This window comes from Neopsephotus bourkii, unplaced genomic scaffold, assembly GCF_033783945.1.
Source record: "Neopsephotus bourkii isolate Nb327-2 ecotype Australia unplaced genomic scaffold, CSIRO-AGI_Nbou_v1 NB_1749, whole genome shotgun sequence".
NCBI lineage: Eukaryota > Metazoa > Chordata > Aves > Psittaciformes > Psittacidae > Neopsephotus > Neopsephotus bourkii.
The window spans coordinates 3,460,661-3,473,060 of record NW_026902223.1 but is presented as its reverse complement, the minus strand read 5'-3'; the positions used below and the strand labels follow the sequence as shown (position 1 = coordinate 3,473,060).

Sequence of the window (12,400 nt, the reverse complement as noted above, 5' to 3'; positions counted from 1 at the left end):
GCAATTTACTGTCCTAGGTCAGTAGCGAGATCCCTGCCTGCAGTTAGAAGCTGGAGTCCAGAAGATGCCAGATGTGGTTTATACCTATTCAAGGTAATGGCTGTTCAGCACACTGCATTTTGACAATGGAAAGTATTTCTCACACAGTGATTCATGCTTAAACATGTCAGTGGCTTCTAGTCCTGACCTCAGAAAACTGCAAAGGTAAAACAGGAAAAAAGAAGAAAACCATCACCAACTAAAGTGAAACAGATCTGTGCTTACGCACAAATGTGCTCCTTCACAGAGGAAGCTATAAACAGCAAAACCCTGTCTCTACTGATGGCAATAGGAGCTCTACCACTGACCTCCATTTAGTAAAGATTTACTTCTAGCAAGAAAATATAATGACTCGACTTCATCATCAGTTGCATCTGCCTAGCTACACTGAATACAAGGACATTGATTACGGCAAAACAGTAGTAATTTGATTAAGGAATTCTGATTTAGGGAATGCTACCTCATTAACAGAAACAATCTTCAAACTGACTGATATGCTTCTGATTTATTTTCAAGTCATGGTCTTTGGAGGACTCTGTTAGAGAGTATTATTTTCAGGTCTTAATGAAGACCTAAGCCCCACACTGCCATAAATATGAGAAGTTTACAGTTAGATATTGAAGACAGGCAAAGAAAGCATTAATTTTACTTTATATTTGATTAATCAAAACAGAAATCAATACCTCAACCTTAAAAAACATGTTTGTGACAGAACAGGGAATTTAGCCTCAATCTAGTGATTCCAGTTCAGTGCTTTTACCACAAGACACACCTGTAACGTTTTTGACGTTCTAAACAGTAATTACACAGAAGTGGTTTCTCTTACTGCACTCACTGACTATAAATCCTTCATCCTATCATTGTTATTCTGAAATGGGGAAGCCTCACATATCCTCGTGTTCATCGGGAGGTTGAGGCAGATCCCTCACCCTTGGGCACTCACAGCATGGCTGGGAGAGCAGCAGGACTGTGCCTCTGACCCCCTCACTTGGGCAAAGGATGACTCACAGCTATTAAGAGTAATTCAGTAAAATCGTTTCTATGACAAGCTCCAGGTTCTGACAAGGTGATCAGTTTTCCTTGTTACTAACATTCCTAGATTGGTTTTAACTAGCATCCAGGAGTGTACAATGGGGTGGCAGTTGATGTTTCATGTATTGGTGGATTTGTATTGAATCAGGTTTTTGTCTTTCGGTTTTGTTTCAGATGGACTTGGCTTTCAGAACTATTACTTTGTAAGCAATAGAAGTGTCTCCTATAAACCACCACCTCAAGGTTCTACTGTAGGACATGGCTATGAAGGGAAATTAGTCAGACTTGTAATCATTGCAGAGTTAGAAAACTTTCTGCTATTCAAATAATCATTCTCTTTGCCTGGATAACCAGTGCAGGAGGAAAATAAACTCAGTGTAAATTCAAGCTTAGGAGCCTCGCTTATGTAGCACAATTTACCGGTGGGAAGGCAGCAGTTTGTATATCTAAAAGAGTGATGTTCCTGGTAAAATAACTACAACGTGGGCTAGGGTCATGTGAAAGAGTACTGCTGGGTTTGACTGATGGGAAAATCTGCAAGGAAAGCATGAATATAAACAGAAGATGCAGAAGGGATGTTCTGCTCCAGTGCAGTGCCTTGTGGAGATACTTAACTACCACTGAACTGCTATTAAACCCCCTTTAGCCTGCCTGACTAGCAGCGTGCAGTCTACACTAACACATTGCTTGACTTACTAGTTTCCAAGCTGCATAGAGCAAACCAGGCACCTTTGCACTGTGTGCTCTTTGCCATGTACAAATATCTCAAGTGCAAAATAGATTTATGAACTGTTATGTTAAAATGGTTGTCCCTGAGGCACAAAAACAGCAGCTCCAGAAACAAGGGTAGCCTTTTAAGTTGTCTTCAATTGCAGATCTATTTTGACACACACAAAAGATCAATCAACCTTCTGAAACAATAGAATTGACACGTTACAAGAAGGAATAACACCCAAAAACTACATGAGTGACTTTGTCTAATTACAGATTATTAGTGAGGTGTCACAGTTACGTGAGTGCCATAGTTCCAAATGTGATTTTATCTTTGAGTTTAAACCTCTTAAAGGTGTAGCTGCTCTTGAAAACCAGTTGTAGGAAGAATCTGAATGGAGCAAGGCAACAGAGAAAAACCCAGCAGTGAGAAAAACGTGCACAGAGGAAAGAGAAGCCATATGAGAAATCAAGATGGCAGGATAAATAATAGATGCAAGAGAATTAAAGTGAAGTATTTCAAAGGGTTATTTTGTCTACAGATGATTTTATGGGATTTATGCCATTACTGCTCAGGACAGTGATCTGTGTAAAACCTCCTATGCCAAATAAATAGTAAAGATTAAATTTCTGGCAAAATGCTCTCCCTATTACAGGATTTCCATTGCTTCAGCACAGCACAAATGAGGGAACTGACCTTGCCTGTGTAGTAATTTGCCTGTCTAGTAGGCCTCAGACTAAATTAAAGCTAGGATGGGAAAGCACAGAATGAGCTGTCAGGAAGGCAACACCACTTTCTGAGCTAGCAGACAACGAATGGTTTAAAGTCATTTAAAAACAAGCCAGATTAACAAGGTCTATAGAAAGCTGAAGCAGGAAGGCTACAGTAGCAACTATAAACATCTAGGTTCTAAAATCTGCATGGAAGCGTGATGCACTGCTGTGATTTGAGGCCCTAGAAAATCACGCAAGTCATTTAGTGGTATAAAGTCACTTTACCCTAGTAAAGAATCTGACTAGTTAAAGTTTAGGCTTGAAAGTTTTCTTTTCATTAATTCCTGCCTGCACCCGTGGTTCACAATGCACTACGCATCTGCTGACTTGCATCAGCAGTCCTCTTCAGCATTGCCCACACCCATGGGAACATGCTTTTGTAGCCTCACAAACAAACAGTTGCGGCAGGAACAGCTCGCATGCTGTGAAGTGCAAGTCTTCCTGCTTTCACGTTTGCTTTGCCTTTTCAAGGGAGAAATTACATCCTTCAGATACTTCATCTGCTTCAATTCCTGTGAGTGACAGCTCAGCAACAACACACTGCACGTTCATAAAGACAGTATCCTCCCCTAGCATCTTCAGCTAAAGCAGCATGGCCTGCTCTATAAATTCACAGCTTCCTGGTACATGATGGCTTGCAACGTGCAGGAGTGATACTGAAATCAAGAGGAGCAGGTCCAGATCTGTGGTTAATAGGTGTGCAATGAAAATTAAAATAAATGAAAATTAAGTTGCACATTTTCAGCTTTCATGCAAATGCTTTGCCAAATATAGCTCATGTCCTGCTCCAATGGCAGTAATTTCATGTTTCCACCCCAGCTGTGCTATTGAAAAAAGCCAGCTGTTTACAAGCTCATACAATTCTGAAGAATCAGTTTTTATTAACAATATTTTACAGTGAGTCAGCTGGTTACATTTTTCAACCGTTTACACTGTGTGCTTCCTACATAAATACCAGTAATATTCTATTATTCAGATTTATGAAGATACATGGATTTCCTACAAAGGATGCATATACATTTTCATTAGGCTAAAATGCCCTCTGTTCACAAAACCAGAAAGAACAGCTAAAAGGGACTTACTGTGTGGCTTGACCACTTACAGTCTGTCAGTAACACATCCTGAAACACTTCTCATCTACTGTTCCCTACTTACAGGAACCCGCCTTTGGTTAAGCCACAAACACTTCATGCCTTATCTACAGCTTATTGCTTCTCAGGCACAATTTACATAGCCTTACAGTGCAAAACTGGACTGATATCTATCAAATACTATTGATGGTTTTCCTAAGTCAACACCAAAGCATATTTTATTTGTTAGCCACTATTCATTCATTAGATTGTAGTCACATGCACCTACTCTATACACAGGGTGACATGTGAATCTGTTCCCTTGCAGTGACATTCTCCATGGATTAGTGATGGTGATGGAGAAGCTTGTGAAAGACAGCAAAAGCTCTGATGTGGCTTTCTGTTAAAATAAATAAGATCGGGGGGGGGGGGGGGGATCAGAGAAGAAACTAGTGTGCATATACATTAAACACATTTTTGTTGCCTAGAGAAAGGAAGCGCTGTGGACAGCCCGACCATGCAATACCTCACAGAGCTTGAGCCTCAAAGCAGAGCTTGAACATAAAGGTTAACTCCTCTCAAGTGCAGGATGTTTAAATATCTGCATGCTTAAATTATGCTTAAATTATTTCTTTTAATTCAGGTCAGTTTAAGCCGGGAGTATTCAGAGTTGCAAATATCCTTTGACCCATTCAAACAAGTGCAGAAATGGACTTGGGAGTTCAGGTTCTCTCTAACCATAAACAGACCAAACAAATGTGCATCTACTCATACCTTCAGAAATCATTTCTCTCTCTTTGCATGGCATATGGCATTTGCTTAATGTTTAAGTAGAACTTCTTTCCCCTCAGGCTTCTTCTCTCTAATTACTCTTCTTCAGTAATTACTCATTTTGTGACTTGGAATAATCTCTCCCATAGCAAAACCATCAACTTTCCAGTGCAGAGAATATGATGCTCTCAGAAAAAAATTCTGCCTGTCAACTTTGAGTTTAGAAGCACCAAAGAGACTACAAAGGATTCCATAAACTTTGTCAGAATCACAGAGGGGAATAATCCTGCAATTACATTTTTTGGCAAGCAAGTTCCTTATGATGCATTTTAGGCAGTAGAACTCTGCTTATAGATATGAAAAAAGAACTTTCTTAGGGTACACAACCTACAATGAGAAAACTCGTGCATCAGAATTTAGAATTTACAAGCTGAACCAGACAAACCCACCCTGCCTTCTGATACCTTAGCCAGAAGTGAAACTGTTTGCTGCTTCCAGTGAAACAAAAATATATTCACAGTCCAGAACACTTCACATCGTTATCACAAATGCTTCATCTTACTTTCTGATCTTCTAAAATAAAACTGACCTCAATTCGATTTTACAACACACTTGCTTTATGCCTGCATCCTGAAGATAAAAATAATGTTAAACACAACCCTGTGTCTGCAAATAGCTGAGGTCACTCCTACATCTCTGCGCCTAGCCTAGAGATCAGGGTGATGAAGACATTATGGTTATCGAAAGTCATCTGATGAAAGGAAGTACATGAGAGCAAGGCTTGAGTTATATAAGAAGGAAATGAAGACATACTTTCCTCCCCATCCCCAGATTTATAAAACACTCTGAAATCTCAGAGCTAATACTAAAAGAAGATATATTGTTCCCATTTTAGTTCATTAGAAGAAACATTTTGAAGTTAAGAACCTACCCTCTAAGTCTGCAAGTGACAAAACCACCCCCAAACACGCTGAAATAAGTCACTACCGTAGCAACTTACTCCTTTTGCACTGATGCCTTTTGTTTTTTGCATAATATAATGCAGCAAGTACATTTAGGGTAGAAATCTGTCTGCTTGCTATTGGTTTATGGAAAAACAAAACTGCAGCCAAATAAACTCCCAGGCAAGAAACTTGAAGTTTGCTGCAGAACGCAATGCGACTGTGACATCTGTGAGTGCACATGCCAGCAAAGGGAGGATGCTCGGGACAAGATGTGTCATCTAATGTCTGTGCCTGGGCTAATCAGAGAATACAGAGCCTTCCACTTAAAACTTTTCCCCCTTGAAGGTACAAATTCTTTTGCAATACACAGATGAGCAGAATTCCTGCTTTCCAGCACAACAGAGGACGGAAGCTCTTACGTAAGTACGATTTCCAGGAAGAAGCACATTCCTGACTAACTGACAGACTCCAAAGCCTCCAGATCAGACATTCTTTCAATACCACATGAAGAATAAAAGGAGGATGAAGGCAAGGAATTCCTGCCAAGGACTCTATATGCTTAATTCAAGTTTATCATAACCCAGAAACGCAAAGCTATGTGGTGTCCAGATGTTTTTGACAGATGGTGTCACGGCATTAAGCATTTTACCAGTGCTTGTCTGGTTTTACTGACCAGTGTCAGATCCCAAACAAATCCTGTCAGGAAAGATGTGGACATAACAAAACACTACCAGCACCTCCTCTGGAACTGAACTTGGAAACGGTACAGGGGGAGATACAGAAAACAACAGCAAAGCTGCAGATTTTAACTAACACAACAGAATTACAAAGGTTCGTGGTACTTACAAAGATTAGAGAAATAAAACCTTTTACAATACGTTGTATCTTTATAGTACACGGATTTAAAAAATCCTGCTACTGAAATCTCAAATGCAGTAATCTTTCATGTCCACTTTTAACTGTTATATCTGCAAAATGCCAGTGAAAACTTTAAAGCCGGTATGAAAGCAATGCATCCTGTCTGCCATAACACACGATATATAATACAACAGCATTATTCTGAGGAATCCAGTCAACTGAAGGACTGCAAACCAACTTACCAATTTCATGAAAAACTTAGACATTTATAAGGACCCAGACACAATCCCTCAAAACTTCACACGGTCAAAAATACATCATTCCAGCATACACACAGGGAGGTAACCACCTTTCCCTAAGGAAGTTACACATACTAACGGAGTTAAAGTTATGATGGTTGGGGTAAGTGGGACAGAATTTCTTGGGCTTATACTGCAAATAAATACCTATATTCTGCCTACAATCTTTTTGCACAGGAGCTGTAAGCCATGGCTGGCAATCTATCAGTGAAGATATGCAGCCTGTAATAGAATCCAAGCCTTGACAATATACCAGGGAACTAAAAAACTTCTAGGATAGATATTGCTGCTCTACCTCTGCTGGAAACCAGCAATTGCAGTAACTGACATTAGCAACAGCAAACGAACGAGCAGCTCCTGGTTCTGTGCTGGACTGAGCACCCTTCTGAAGTAGAAAACAGTTTCTCAGTAATTGCAAGTGGGAATATCTTTTTACTGCAAAGAATGTTCTCTGGTGTTCAAACCTCCTCCAACAGGGAAGTTTCTAAAAGGCCACTTCAGCTGGAACAGATCCTGTTGCGTTCAGTGGAAAGACTCCTGTTGACTCCAGATAGCTTTGAACGTAAGTGAACAAACAGCTTTTCTGCACTTGCTACTCCCAAGTTAACCACTTCCTCATTAGTTAGAGCCAGCTGCGTCATTTGGAACCAGTCCTTTGGGTATAAGAGTTCATGGTGTACAGTAGCACCAGGGAATAAAGCTGAAAACCATAACAACAGAATGTATAAATAGATAAGATCTCTCTATAGAGGACCTGGTTTTCTGCCTCCAGGACTTCAAATTACAGCAGAGTGCTCCGAGATACTCACATGATTACAGTTCGTGCAAGTACTGTAAGGTTACAGCCAGGGCTATAACCTGCTAGTATAGACATGTGTTTAAAGTGGAAAACATAGAGCTCAAATGCATAAGACTTAGAAAAAAGCTGGTTTTGTACAAAAGAAGAATTAATCTGGAGCATTCTGCTGTAAACCCCAATAACTGAAAAAACACTCAAAACCCCAAACCAAACCTCCCCCCCCCAAGAGCTAAACAAAATCAACTCCTCTCAGCATAGCCTAAAAATACAGTTAAAAGATGTCATTGCTTCCTTTCCTGCTACCCAAACAAACTCTCACCAAGTCACTGGTTCAGGCTCAGAGAGAGGAAGTGGTTGCCACAATGGCAACCCAACGAAAGCTCTTTGTCTAATACACTTTTTATAGCATGCAGAAAGAGCAGATAGCAAGAACACAGACATAGCTTCCCCTAGTTCATCATCTCCTTGTTTGATAAACTTCCTACTTCTCACAAAAATAAAGTATTCAGAGAAGTTTATAGAATGCTTTGACATACGTTCTGTGGCGGTGAATTATTCCTCAGGGAACACAAAAAGGTATAATTAAGGGAAAAGATGGAAGAAAAGATTAAAACATGAATGAATCTCACTACAAACTGGTCTCCCAGGTCAGTCAGTAATAAAAATGTAGTCTAGCATGCCTTTAAATGGATGTGGTTCAATCAAACGTTCCTAACAGTATATAACAGCATTACTTCTAAGTGCAAATGTCACTTTTATACTGCTTTAAGATGTTCTTTATTTCTACAGGCGTGTGACAGTGAAACATTTTTAGGAAAGCATATTTTATTCTCAAATCTTTATGAACTACCAGTTTTCTTAAGCAGATAATGCTAAACCTACATGTGAATACTCAGTGCTTCATTCTATAACTCAAAGCTGAGCAAACACATGCTGAAGCATTTCCTAACACACTTAAGTGCTCTAGTGCTCAGCTTCTCAGGCTGTTTTAATGGAAATCTCTTCCGTTTGAAAACTTTTGGGGCAGGAAGAGGGGGAGGGGATGTCACAGCACCTACAAAGTGTTCCCAAACAGGGAAATATGGAATGAAATACTTTAAGCTGGGCCTGGGGTCTGGAGCTTGTCTAGGAGTATTTTAGACAGGTCAGAGAAGAGTTTTAATGAGAGCTCCTGGCAAATTGTTATTGCAGGATCCACTTTCCACCACTCTTTAATCCCCCATTCCTCTCTTGCATTCACTGCACAGAATGAATACACACATGGAATGTTAATGGTTAATTACCCAACTCTGAAACCTAAATTCTCTTATTTCTCTTTTTCTGTTGTTGTTGTTTTGCCCTGTGCTCAGCGTGGACTGCACAATTCTCCTGAGAAGCAGATAACCATCTGGGCAGGCTGTGAATTCCTCACTGCCATGGCTGAACTGCCATCCAGCACCTCAGACAGACAAATTAAAGCTACACAGCAGAGCAGGCATATTCTTAGTTTCATCTTTCTCATTAGGATCTCATATACCTGCTTCCAATGTTGGATTATCAAAGCCAGTCCCTGCCACTGCAGACAACCAGGCTACACAGGACTTCTTGAATCTTCTCCTCTATCCAGGCTGCATACAAGTACTTAAACCCAAGTAAATTAGTGTCTAAAATTCTACTCTTTGATTGAAAGCATGGTAATGAGAAATTTGCTGTCTTAATTGGTCACAACTGTCACTGAGAGCCAGCTATCAGTTTGGCTCTGTGGGAAGCTTGCAGTGTTACTTCTGTTGGAGCCAAATGGTTGTCTTGCTGTGAGCACAAATGCTGACAAGTAGGGCAATATGTGGGAAGAAATCTGGCACTTCCAGTGGGATGTGCGTGTGCACACAAGCAGTTATGGGTTTGTATACTGGAAGTGTATCCTCTAGTTGACTCCACTAAACCTGTCATGTGCCCATTCACTTACCATGATCCTGAATAGCTCAATAGCTCTACCTGATATAAACTGGATGTCCAAACAAGTCACACCAATAAAGCAACCAAGATACACAAGTTAAATTACTTAATAAAGAAAAACATACCCACAGTGTTACAATAAAATAGAGCAGATAATGCATTGACCTTAAAAATCATATCTAGTGCCAAAAAGGGGGAAAAAAATCAAACCAAACTTTTTGATTGTAATTTGTTTCTTTAAATTTCAATTGCCAAACCCAGTAAATACTATTTAAAAACATCTAAGAAGCTTAAAGTGAGGCCTACACACAAAAGAGGACTTACTGTTGCAAAGCAAAGTTAAGTTCACTTAAGGAAAAGAAAGATGCAAGACTGCATTCAAGGCTGCTGGATGACAATACAGTGTTTTCATGTCATTTTCCCATGGCACTCAGCGATATCAAAGCTACAGAGGCCAGGAAGCATGACTGATTGTTGCTTTATTTTCTTAGTCCTTCAATAATTTCTAGCACATAAACACGTAACAACCATCAACAGAAGACAAAAGCTGAGATCTGACAACCAAATAAGCCTTCCAAAAGGGCAGAGTGTTTAATTCAATTTAATTCAGTGAAGGGTCAGAGCTGCTCTTACATCTCAGAGGATGCCGAGAACAAATAGATTTGTATTACAGAAATAGATTATAATATGTGGAAGGGAGGAAATGAAAGTCAGAGTTTCAGCCTTGGGTTTGTCTTTGCTAGCTTTTCCTGTATTACCTGGCTATACTGCCTTAAACACCAGAGACACAGCACACTCTTCTGCAGCTGCAAGGTTTGAGGCTTGCTGCTGATATTTATACTATAACTTCACTCTGCAACAAAGACCTGACAACCCCAACTACCTGAGAACTGACTTCCCCAGGAATGACTAAAGATTCATTCATATGAATAAATACCTGTGAAGGATCAAGTTTACTAGTTTCCTTTTATTTTGCACCTGTAGACATGAAAGGATAATTCAGTAATTTCATTACATCAGGAACATAAAACCAGCACTGGTTTTCCACTTACTATTAAAGGTAATCAAGCAGGGCTGAAATACTGTGCTCCTCTGCCGTTCCATTTTTAGATTATTTTCTTCCCCTTTCTATCTATTGGTGAGATTTGTATCACAAAACCATCAGCCTTTACAAAATGGATGCTTTTATCTCTGCAGCTGAGATGGTTGTGAAGTCAGGGTGACGAGAAAGAGTTTCCTACGTTAGAGTACATTTGCCACGTGATTAACTGGAAGATGCCACTGTGGTATTTCTATTTCATCTCTGTGAAGACATGCATCGAGGGCAACAACAAAGCACAATATGCACTTTTACAAGCCTAGCAATGCAAGCAGTCCCAAAGGGAAGCTTGCAGAGACACGCTTGCCTCTCCACTCATCCGCAGATCAAATGTTTCACTGAAGCCATCTGACTGACATTTCTCCTTCCAATGACAAGAAAAAGTGACATTAAACAAATTCTTGGGTTGCCATTGGATATTGGCTTCAAAATAGTTTTCTAGATGTCACATCAAGCTCATGGAAACTCCTAGAACTGCAATTCCCACTAAAGAATACAAAACCATGAGCAACATGCAGTATTTAATCCTTCCAGAAATACACTAAAACATAGAAGAAATTAATCTGAAATCTCTCAGATAACACCATCAGCTTAAAGATCTGTAAAAATAACCAGTGAGAAGCTCAAAGAAGTGGAACAACCTTAAGATTTTCTTGAAATGAAAGATGTGTTTTTAGAAGGTTATATGAGGATGACATTTAAAGGTGATATTTGAGGGGGAGCAAATAGTTAATCTATGAAACAGTATGAAAGTAATAAAAATACAGACGTTTACTGCAGTGCAAGCTCAGCATGGGCTGATTTGTTTGGGTCACTTGCTCTGCAATACCATGGCTAGACTGCAGCCTCACACTTGCAGGTGTAGATAACAGACTGCAATACTGCACTCCCAAGTGTGCCTGCATTCTTAGCTCCTCCTTAACTTTTGGTAACTTTGACTTCTGTTGTATTAGTATTGTTTTGAATGAAAGATAAATGAGCTTATAACTGAAGCCAGATAACTACTCTTATCTCCTACTCTGAATTTGACTTGAAGATAGTCGCTGTCTTTATGAGTCTGGCCTAAAATACCATAGGCAGCTGGCAGTTTCACTTAGTGTTGCCCTGACAGTAACTCCAGTGAAGCAGGTTAGTGAATGCGTTGTGTATTTACCAGCTCTACTGTTTATATTGCTATCAACGATGTTGATACTGTAGCAGGTCATTGCCAGTTAAGTAAAACTCAAGTTTATGTTACCATCAACTATTTATTTTACAATTGACATGGGCAGATATTGTGTAAATAAGTAGCAGTGTTTTCCTGTTAACAGAACTGTATTTAAAGTTTATGCCACCAGCAATGGTAATGTGAAAATGAACCACTCACACTGAAGAGATTTATATCTAAAGCATAAGCGGAGAAAGTAACAGATTACCTATCATTAAGCTTGCTGACAACTTCCCTTAGAAGAGATTGTTCTCTTGTTGGTAACCACTCTGCTAAATTTTAGCTGCATGCATCTACTTTAGGCTCAGAAAGCCACAATTAGAATGGTTCTGGAATGTGCAAGAATAATAGTAATTATTAAATTAAACATAATATTTATTGTATTGGAAATAAGTGCTGTAATTTTTTTCCTTTGAAAAGCTCTCATGCCTTGAGTGGGCTAGAAAAAGGACTTGAAATTCAGCAGACATGTAGTCTAAGCATAAATACTTCTGCTATTCTCATGAAAATCTACTCATATTTAGCCCCTTGGCTAAATATAAACCTTCAAATTCAAGCTTTTGCAAATACAGTCCATATTCTCAACAGAAGCTCTTTAGAGCTTTCCAGGAGAATTATCAAAATACAGGTTTTTTCTTGCACACTCTCAAGCCTCTCACAGATCCTACTATATATAGGATACATAGTTTCCTTATATGTTACCACACTTTTTTTCCCTATTGCTTATTCTCTTCTATCATATGCTATTACGTACCTTTAAAATGATTATTTTATCTACTACTCCATTACCTCAAGGGCAGAAGTCTGTGCAGTGCATCTCAAGTTTCTAATACTGATAATACAGATGGGCACTCACATTAGG

The 12,400-nt window shown here is 39.4% G+C and overlaps 1 protein-coding gene across 1 annotated transcript in view; it reads right to left on the bottom strand.

Moving 5' to 3' along the window:
* PITPNC1 (phosphatidylinositol transfer protein cytoplasmic 1) overlaps positions 1–12,400 on the bottom strand; it is a 77,418-nt gene that overhangs the window by 44,281 nt on the left and 20,737 nt on the right. The gene's annotated exons all lie outside the window — the stretch shown is intronic.